This window comes from Schistocerca piceifrons, chromosome 3 (genome assembly GCF_021461385.2).
Source record: "Schistocerca piceifrons isolate TAMUIC-IGC-003096 chromosome 3, iqSchPice1.1, whole genome shotgun sequence".
In the NCBI taxonomy this organism is placed as follows: Eukaryota; Metazoa; Arthropoda; class Insecta; order Orthoptera; family Acrididae; genus Schistocerca; species Schistocerca piceifrons.
The window spans coordinates 473,254,099-473,265,187 of NC_060140.1; the positions used below are offsets into that span (position 1 = coordinate 473,254,099).

Below are 11,089 nucleotides of genomic sequence, written 5' to 3' on the forward strand. Positions count from 1 at the left end.
GTTCAGAATTAGGTGGACTAATAAGGTAAGGAATGAGGAGGTTCTGCGCAGAATCGGAGGGGAAAGGAATATGTGGAAAACACTGACAAGGAGAAGGGACAGTATGGTAGGACATCTTTTAAGACATTAGAGAATGGTTTCCATGGTACTAGAGGGAGCTGCAGAGGAAGACAGAGATTGGAATACATCCGGCAAATAAGTGAGGACGTAGGCTGTAAGTGATACTCTGAGATGAAGAGGTTAGCACAGGAGAGGAATTCGTGGAGGGCCGCATCAAACCAGTCAGAAGAGTGATGAAAAACAAAAGGCAGTGACATTAATAAACACACGAATCACATCCGAGTTACGTATTTGCTTACATTTGGTACAGCAGTGGTCTCATTTGTGGTATCTCTTCTCCTCAGTGCGGGGCAGTGGTTTGCGTGCTCTTATACGGTTACTATTAGATCAAATTCGATACATGTTATGTCACTGAAGTACTCTTCGAAGACATGCAGTTTGAATGTGCAAGGTATTGTGCGAGACGAAAATACATTTGCTGGTACAATTGTGGATTCTTCAGTTTGCTCCGGGACGAGACTGAATGGAAGTATATAAACACACGAATTATTAGCTAACTTTATTATAAAATAGATATGCCGGTTTACTCAGCTTCGTACAATCCATTTCCACAGGAATGTTCTGACTGTTACAACTGCCTATGGATGTTAAAGTCTCGCTTGATACACAAAAATTTGCAATACTCTTCACTTGAAGTGTAACAGACATTGTTGCCTTGATCGCTGACTGCGACCTGGGCCAAGCATTCCTCAGCTTAGCCGTAACTAGACAATCGATTGCGGTGACGTAGTGAAGCTGCAGGAGGCGTGGCCACGCCAGCGTTTCTCATTCGTCGGTGTGGCATGAAGCGACCACCACTTTCTGTAGCTTCTTTGCTAGCGAGGTTACAACGTAGCTTTGATACCTGTTCTTTGGACGAAACCACACAAGATGTCCAAGAAGTCCTGCTATAGTTTCAAGAACCATAATTTGGATGGTATTGGAAACAGAGCACCGCGGTATGTTGTAAAACGTTTAGCAGGTCTCAAAGTTGTCTTTTGTGCTATGCCAGAATTCCAACGTGTGGTACACTCGTAGCTCGTAGAACACAAAGCGATAATCGAGTTCTGCCCATGTACGGGTCAGCATTGCAGTGACGCTTGTGGTAGCTTCAATGATTGGTGCACGAAGGGTAGCAGTGTCATAAATGGTGATGTGTGCACGCTAGCCTTGTCATAACAACACAAACTGGAGCCTAATGGCGTGACAGTGGGTGAGCTCGGAGGCCATGTGACGGGTCCATCAAGACCCAACCACCTCTCAGGAAATGTGTCATTCAGCACATTCCACACATTCACATTGGAATAGGGGAGCAGGGGGAGAGGGCGGGTGCATCATCACATCTTCAAGTTGGAAGATAATGGATGGCTACCTATCTTCGATCTCTGGTAGCAGCAACTGTTCGGGCGTTTCTAGGTAATTGCGAAGAAAAATGGGCTATCATTCGTAGTGTGCATTAGGCTACACAATATTTTAATCTTCGGCCTATCACGGATATATTCGTCTGTGTTGCGTGGAGTTTCAGCACCCAAAATATTAATGTTGAGAAGATTCACGAGTCAAGAAAAGCGGAATGCCTGCTTCATCTGGAAACAGGCACTTTTTCAGGTAGTCTTTTCCAGCACCTATGCAGGCCAGCATGTAATATGCAATACGTACCTGAGTGGATGATCGTTTGGCTGTTATACTTGTACCATTTGCAGTTTGTAAATAAAAAGTCGTAACCGCTAATTTAACGATTTATGGACAGCTGACCTTGCTTCCAGCAATTCGCGTGATGCACGATGCATTGAGTTATAGGGGATACAGAGCCTGTGTTTAAATGACGTACATCCACTCTGAGAAAGGTCTTGTTTCTCTCTAACGTTTTTTTAATCACCTCACTACACTTTTCATTCACAGGGTGCCCTTCCAAACAGCCGTAAACAATTCCATAGTACCGCTGTACAGATTTGGATTCTGCAGACCAGATGACTCATTGTATTTTCTCCAGGTCCGTCGCCATTTTGGTGCACTACCTGTCAAATCTGCAACAAAGGAAAAAGAACAACAAACCATGTTCTAGACCTCACGTAGTTTCCACGTTACGATTTTTTGAAATGATAGCAGGACCCTTTAGACCACAGTATTAGACCAGTCCAGAATGCCACCGCTGATACACCGTCCATTGACATTAATGTGACCACCACCTACATTCGACATCAAAAGCAATAACCACTCTCAGATGGCTGGTGGCAGCATTGGCATTGGAGGATGAGTAAAGCGTGTCGGGGGTACGCGGAAAACAGTGCGGAAACAGAGTCTGATGTCCAGAAGGGCATGGTCATTGGCTTCCGGGTCAAGCGTGGAAGTATTTCCGAAGCGGCTAAGTTTGTAAGCTAGTCACATGCTGCTGTGGTTAACATATGCCGTGCATGACAAAATGGTGCTATCCAAAATGGTACCGAGGCATCTGTGGTGCACCACAGGCCATATGTGACAGGTGTCAACAACGACTGCAGAGATGTGTGCAGGCGAATAGATGTGAAACTGTTAAGGGGAGTTGGAATGCCCTATCTCGCCAATGTTAAATTTGCTAACTTTGTGTACCTTTTTCTTTGGAACTATTATCTTCAGAACTTTGAAATTCTGGCAGAGGTTTTCAGCATATATTGTGAGCCCACTGAACTAGAACCAATGTTTTCTTTTTGTTGGTATAGTATTTATGAATTTTTTACCATTAAGCCATTTTTTATTGGAAAAAGTATAACATAAACTTCCCTAGTTCAGAGAATAAGCCAGTTCTTGTCATGATTCTAGTTCAGTGGCCTCTTTGAACTGTTTTGCAGCATTTCTGAAAATTTGAATGTTGTTGGTTGAGTGGTTTATGAGATAAAGGTACATGTAACACTAAAAATGTCAAATGCCAGAAAATGCGATTAAAGTAATTTATTATGAAAATTCACAAATACCTTTTATTCTATTATCAAAAGTGTCCAGCAGAGTAATCAGGGTCATCTTCTAGTTCTTCTTCTTCACCTAGAAGCTTTCTTCTCCTTGCTGCCCTTGCTTTTTTTGTATTAAATTCAGCTGCATACTGAGCCTTCCTTACTCGCACGCTGTCCAGAAGCTGAAGACCTCTGATGGTGTTGATACCAGGAGCAATGCCGAGCCTTGCCATGACCTTTAGCCTACCCATATGACCATCATTGAATGAAATAACAGCATCACTGACTCCCCATTTCAATGTTTTTATCCCAACAAATACATTCTTAGGTACACGAGTCCAAATGAGGTTGTTGAACGACTCGTTTTGATTCTGGGTACAACCATGAAGACATTTTCGCAGAAGATCAGGATGCCCCAAGTCTCTATATATTGGTTTAATTACTTCCATAACAGCCAATGGAATATAATTTTTATGGTGATAAGGATCCCCAGTAGCTTGAGATTTTCTATAATTGCACCATGACTGAGGACCATCTGGACAAGCAAAATGTTGAGGATTATCATCAGTTGATGATCGATGTAAATATGTGGCCCATACAGCTTGTCTCATTTCCTGCAAATTATTTGCATTATTTCTTATTGCCATACCATAGTATTGTTGTAATTCATTTATAATTTTATCTGACAGGCGACCTCTAATGGTTTTACCATCTGACAAAATTTTGTCCTTCAGATTCTGTTTCAGTTTCCTTAGACGAGTGCCCATTCGTTTCTGAACATGACCGACACATTCTAGTTTAGTTATTGTCTTATTGACATATGGCATGGATTCTGTAACACTTTTGTATGCCTTGGAGTCCCCATCTCCAAGGAATTTTGTGTAAAATACTCCCCGTTCTTTTTCTGATCTGCTAAACATTTTCACAGCAGCGGCAGCCTCCATGCCTCCACTCGTACCTTCATAATTCTTGCTACATATGTGAGCTGCTTCTATCTTACCAGATGCACAATGGTAACAATGTTTAGTGAGCACTTCATAGTCCAAAACTTTACCGCTGTCCACACTAGTAACAGTAGCAACAGCATTTTTGGATGTGTGACCCCTTTTCTGCCAGGTTCCATCAAAAGCAACAGGGATATCTGGGTTTCCTTCATTTATATATTTTGCTTCACTGGCAGCAGCTTTCATTGATAAATCTGCTACAGACTGAACAGCATCTCCTATCACTTCAGTGTAATTGTCAATTTTAGCAGGTGGAGGTGGAAGATTCATTATGGCACAAAATGTTTGAGCAGCAGTATGTCCTTTACCAATTGCTCTCATTGCATACATTAGCCTGATATTACTCTCAAACAAATTGCTACTGCATGTTTTAGAGCTCCAAAAACAGGTCTCATTTTCACAACTGGCACAAACTATAGCAATTTTGCAGGAAAGTCCTATAGATTTTGTTATGTTCATATCAAAAGAACCTCCACAAAGATTACAACACAAACATTTCTTCATAAACTCAGTAAAAACAGGAAAGTCGACTAAAACATATTGTTCATTAGAAGCTTCATCTGTAATTTCACTTGCACAGTTTGATAACTTCTTTTTTGATGCACTGGTGGGCGTGTCTCCTTCACACATCTCAGCTGTACAAACGTCAGAACTTTCACCAGCATCAACAGGTGCTGAAGCAGAATCACTTGAACAAACGTTATTTGTAAATCTATTACCGCGAAACTTTCGCTTTTTAAATAATGATGCACTCCTAGGCATCGTAGAAACTACGCACTCACCACTGAAAGTCAAAACAAGACAGATAACAAACTCCAAATGAGCGACAAACTAAACTCGAGGCTCAAAACAAACACTCACAGATCAAAAACTGAACAATAAACACAGCTAGTCGTAAAAACAATGGTACCTATGGAAGGATCAAAGATTCTACAACTGAAGAGTGAAATCCACAGCCTTCTATATGTAATGTTTTCGGAAATGCGAAGATTTAAATGTGTACAAATCACAAGATGGGTAACTTTGCTGGGCGCACATGTAATTTTGAAAAATTAAATAAAAATACTTCCAATTGGAATTTCTTAACAAATTTTGCACCATTTTAAGCAGAAAATTTCAAATTAAGTTATAAGGTTAAAAACTGAAAATGTGAATTTTTTCCATTTTCCGGCATTCCAACTCCCCTTAAGCAAGTGACCACCCATATGAATCAAGGGGCTGCCAACAGTGTCACCTGAACGATCATTCAGCGGACGTTGCTGCATATGGGCCTCCACAGCAGCTGCATGGCTCATGCACCCATGCTGACTGATCGTCAGCGACAAAGGCTGGAATTTGCACACCAATAGCGAATCTGGATGTCCACTGAATGGCGACAGGTGGTCTTTTGAGGTGATTCACGATCCATCGGATAGACGGCAAATGGGGTCTATGCCTTGAAACATCAGAGAAAACTAAAATAATCCGACCGAACAGACCTTAAAAGGCCCAACGGTACCGACAGGCCGCCGTGTCATCCTCAGCCCAAGGGCGTCACTGGATGTGGATATGGAGGGGCATGTGGTCAGCGTACTGCTGTTTGCCTCACAAGGGCTGAGTGCAGCCCGCCTGCCAACAGCGCTTGGCAGACCAGATGGTCACCCATCAAAGTGCTAGCCCAGCCCAACAGCGCTTAACTTCGGTGATCTGACTGGAACCAGTATTACCACTGCGGCAAAGCCGTTTGCGTCAGAGTGCAAACACCCCGCAACAATCTTCGAAAGAGTCATGTCGGAACGAGGGAGCGTTATGGTCTGGGGAATGTGGAAATGTTTTTGTGGCATTCCCTGGGTGATCTCGTGATCCTGGAAGGCACAATGGATCAACACAAATAAGTATCTGTTCTGGCGTAACCACAAGCGCCGGAACGAGGACGAAGAACGGAAGACTGGAGAAGGCGGTGAGGAAACGTCAGCCAATAGCCTGCTGACAAGGACCGCGTTGCGCCAGGAGCTATATCTGCAAGAAGTGAATATAAGCGCCGCTCCTGCCGGACTCGGTCACTCAGATCGGTTCCATATACGGACTTCAGTGGACGGTTGTAGACTGGCACTCGCATAACAGATTGTAGTGGTTGGTATCATGTGCTTACTTGGACTTTGTCTATAACGAAGACTATTACTGTTTGTATGTCATGAATTCTTTACAGACGAATGGAAAAACTGGTAGAAACCGACCTCGGGGAAGATCAGTTTGGATTCCGTAGAAATGTTGGAACACGTGAGGCAGTACTGACACTATGATTTATCTTAGAAAATAGATTAAGGAAAGACAAATCTACGTTTCTAGCATTTGTAGACTTAGAGAAAGCTTTTGACAATGTTGAATGGAATACTCTCTTTCAAATTCTGAAGTTGGCAGGGGTAAAATACAGGGAGCGAAAGGCTATTTACAATTTGTACAGAAACCAGATGACAGTTATAAGAGTCGAGGGGCATGAAAGGGAAGCAGTGGTTAGGAACGGAGTGAGACAGGGTTGTAGCCTATCCCGGATGTTATGCAATCTTTATATTGAGCAAGCAGTAAAGGAAACAAAAGAAAAATTCGGAGTAGGAATTAAAATCCATGGAGAAGAAATTAAAACTTTGAGGTTCGCCGATGACATTGTAATTCTGTCAGAGACAGCAAAGGACCTGGAAGAGCAGCTGAACGGAATGGACAGTGTCTTGAATGGAGGATATAAGATGAACATCAACAAAAGCAAAACGAGGTTAATGGAATGTAGTCGAATTAAATCGGGTGATGCTGAGGGTATTAGATTAGGAAATGAGACGCTTAAAGTAGTAAATGAGTTTTGCTATTGGGGGAGCAAAATAACTGATGATGCTCGAAGTAGAGAGGATATAAAATGTAGACTGGCAATGGCAAGGAAATCGTTTCTGAAGAAGAGAAATTTGTTAACATCGAGTATAAATTTAAGTGTCAGGAAGTCGTTTCTGAAAGTATTTGTGTGGAGTGTGGCCATGTATGGAAGTGAAACGTGGACGATAAATATTTTGGACAAGAAGAGAATAAAAGCTTTCGAAATGTGGTGCTACAGAAGAATGCTGAAGATTAGATGGATAGATCACATAACTAATGAGGAGGCATTGAATAGAATTAGGGAGAAGAGAAATTTGTGGCACACATTGACTGGAAGAAGGCAACGGTTGGTAGGACATGTTCTGAGGCATCAAGTGATCACCGATTCAGTATTAGAGGACAGCGTGGAGGGTAAAAATTGTAGAGGGAGACCAAGAGATAAATACACTAAGCAAATTCAGAGGGATGTAGGTTGCAGTAGGTACTGGGAGATGAAGAAGCTTGTACAGGATAGAGTAGCATGGAGAGCTGCATCAAACTAGTCTCTGGACTGAAGACCACAACAACATCAACATGTCACTTGCAACACTGATGTAACTCCAAAGTCAAGCATCGTCAATTTGATTTGTAGAAATAAAACTACTAATATTATTTTCTTGAACTGTTGTATAGCATTCAGAGAACGCAAGATCCAACAATATCTACCCTTGGGGACCATATCCACCCCCACATACAGTTCGTTTTTACTCGGCGCGATGGCAGAACAATGCAACTTGTCTCAAAGCTCGCAGTGCGTATACGTGGTTTGAAAATCCCTAGGATTAGTTTACCATACTGCTCTGGCTACCAAACTCACCAGATTTCAAGCCAATCAAAATGGTTCAAATGGCTCTGAGCACTATGGGACTTAACATCTTAGGTCATCAGCCCCCTAGAACTTAGAACTACTTAAACCTAACTAACCTAAGGACATCACACACATCCATGCCCGAGGTAGGATTCGATCCTGCGACCCGTCCCGCGGTTCCGGACTGCAGCGCCTAGAAGTGCACGGCCACCGCGGCCGGCTTGAAGCCAATCCTCAGCCGAGAAACCTAGTGTAGCTGTCCACGCCACTGGAGTCGACATGGGTGCACGCCCGTGGCCACATCGATTCTCTGCCTGCATGACTCGCAGCGTCCCGCGCTTCACAAGGTGGTTACTCAAGCTTCTGATACGTGATATCTTTTATGTGACTGGACGGTGTATTTCGGACGGTTTTGCTGTGCACACTGGTCCCTACATATGCAAAGCGGTAGATGCGCTGCCCACCTGCGGTTTCCGCAGATGCGACGTAGGCAGGCGTGGGACAGTAGGCAGCTGGAGACGCGGTCTGAGGTAAACACTGACGTCACACGTGGCGAATTTGCCGGCACTCCCCAGGTGGGCGGGAGCGGGGAGACCACACACGGCGCGGAAGGCCGTTCCACGCATGCGCACGACTCATTTATCGTCACGGCTTCCCCAGCTGTGAGGTCTGCGTGCGGCCACATAGAGGTCATCTGGGCGGCAACCCATCTCCGTAGCCGTGATTGCTAACGCATACCTTTGCTGTGGCACTTGACTCCGATGTTCGGAGGTTCGAATCCAGGTGGTGGATGAAAGTTCCACTGCCAGAATTTGGTCTACAAGGGGGGGGGGGGGGGGGGGAGAGTTGGTGGCGTAAAGTTCCTGATCAGTGATCTTTGTGCAAGTGTCCTGGATCAAATTTGAAACCTCTCCACTGTGTCTAAAGTTCTAAGGTCATGTGATACTGTTGATCTTAATCTTTCCATCGAAAAGGAATTTTAAGCTCGGTAGCCTGTTGATACTACTCGGGCTAGGCTATGTGCTGACACAGGGTTTTACCCTCTCCCTTCTTTCATCATGGTCATTCAACACAGACATGACACTACACCATAGACGCGTCCATTAGACTCACGTGCACTCCACAAATACACCACTTTGACATATCAACAATGTACGGGGCAAGCATTCGCTGGGGAAGAGTGCCCTTCCTGCTAGGCGGCTGAAAGCACCCCGAGCGATTCCCCAGCAAGCAGTGCCATACGACATTTATGGTTCAAATGACTCTAAGCACTATGGGACTTCCTCGTTCCTCTCTGTGGCGTCCAAGATTTTCGGAGTTTCCGAAGTATTATCCGGTTATCCTTCTGGCCCCGCTACAACACCGGCCGGCCGTCGCTGTATTGTGCTTCAGCGCTCATGTGTCCCAACCGTCCGTCTTGGGATACTTCCTGTGTTCAGCAGTCCAACACACCTGTGTGGGCTTTACCACCCAGAGCCTGAGTTAAGCCTGCCATTTCATTTCACTAGTGTTCCAACCTCTGCTGGTATAGGCAATCATCCATTAACGCCGTTTTCATGATAAAGACAATCCATTACCTTTCATGCAACAAGTGTTAACAACTATTTACAACGTGTACGTGCAATGCCAGTCTTCTTTAAATATACATTTATACAGTGTACAACCTGTCAAATGATACCTAATTAACCGCGCGACAGCTACGGTCGCAGGTTCGAATCCTGCCTTGGGCATGGATGTGCGTGATGTCCTTAGGTTAGTTAAAGTAGTTCTAAGTTCTCGGGGACTGATGACCTCAGCCGTTAAGTCCCATAGTGTTCAGAACCATTTGAACCATTTTTGATACCTAATTCCGGTTTTAAATCACGGCAAAGTATGTAGATGAGTGCTTGAAAGGTGTGAAATTATAGCCACCTTACACAGTAACCATAAAGCTGGGCAGATATAATCACAAAGATTGTGCGGCATTTTACTTTGTGAAATTTTATTTCGAAGCCTGCAGAGACAAATATATGGATTGTCAACTATCCGTTTTGTATATTGATAGGGGTAATGATTCTACATTCATTCGAATCTTACCATATAGATGGCTGGGTCTGCGGTTAAATCTTAAGGTGAGAGGTCAGTGTGACGATTGAAACGAAAACAGCAGCGCGATCCAACAGCCACGTGATCCTGCTCATCATCCAGTGTCATGACTGTCACTTGCTCTGAGAACACCGTTACAGGTAAATCGCCGTTCGTATTGCATCTTTTCGAAGAAGAAGTGGAGATCCACTTCAGTATACTGAAGCCTTCTGCCACTGGTTCTAGATACGAAGAATATCTTGTATATTTTGTAGACAAATAATAAATGTAGTTGATAATATTGCCCTATGTAGTTGACTGGCACGTGGTCTAGTGCCTTGATTATTTTCACTTTTATTGGGAAGGTGAGTGAGACTGTCCTTTACTGCCAAGAAATTTTCTTTGAATATCCTGAGCGACGTATATTTGTATGACCACCTAGTTTTAGAGAACACTAGAATGTTAGGTATTATTTCCGTACGCATTACACTTTCTCTAACGGGCCTCAGTACGCAGGTATAAAATTAGCTAATACACTGCCTAGTGCAGTCATGGCTCTTCCTACAGTTAAAATGAAACAACAGCTTAAGAAATTTTTAGTAAAACACCTTTTCTACACATTAGAAGATTACCATACTTGTATGAAGAACAACAAATGCTTTGAGAAATTATGTGAATAGAAATCAGTAAAGATATTATTGTAATTTTGTTGTAAATTAATGACGTATTTAGAAGAATGTGTCTTGTGTATTGTACAAATAACTTTAATCATTACTGTTTCTTTGTACATGTTCAATGTACCGTTCGATGTTGAATAAAGCTATTATTATTATTATTATTAGAGAACCTAATAACATCTTTTATTGTTTCTAGATGTAGCGAATCTTCCGAACACTCCTAAGTTCATTGACAACTAAGTTTAGTCTGTGCGATCCACATTGGAAATAAACAGCTGAAGGATAATTTCCTCTAAACCTAGCCTGAACTTCAGTTTCATGGCCTGCCATTGCCGAATAGCCACCAAAGACCAAGCCTATCAACTTGTGCATAGCAACTTATTCATATTTTCAACAAACTGTAAAATAGTTGATGAAATTCCCTCCGTATCCAGTATAGTTAGCTCTGAAATCCATAAAAATTCTTCTTTTACAGGAAGTTCAATTTACCGTCTACAAATCGTACTCTCTCCGACAGTGACAGTAATGTCAGCTGTTTCGTCAGCCAGTAGAGAAAACGCTGGTGATGAGTGTACCTCCTCAACAGTTGGTGTTGTAATACAGAACATCATGTTCTCATTAATTACTTTT

General features: G+C 43.0%; 1 pseudogene; it reads right to left on the minus strand.

The window, feature by feature from the left end:
• Positions 1 to 5,639: 5,639 nt before the first annotated feature.
• Positions 5,640 to 5,757, minus strand: LOC124790311 (annotated as a pseudogene).
• Between the last annotated feature and the right edge of the window lie 5,332 nt (positions 5,758 to 11,089).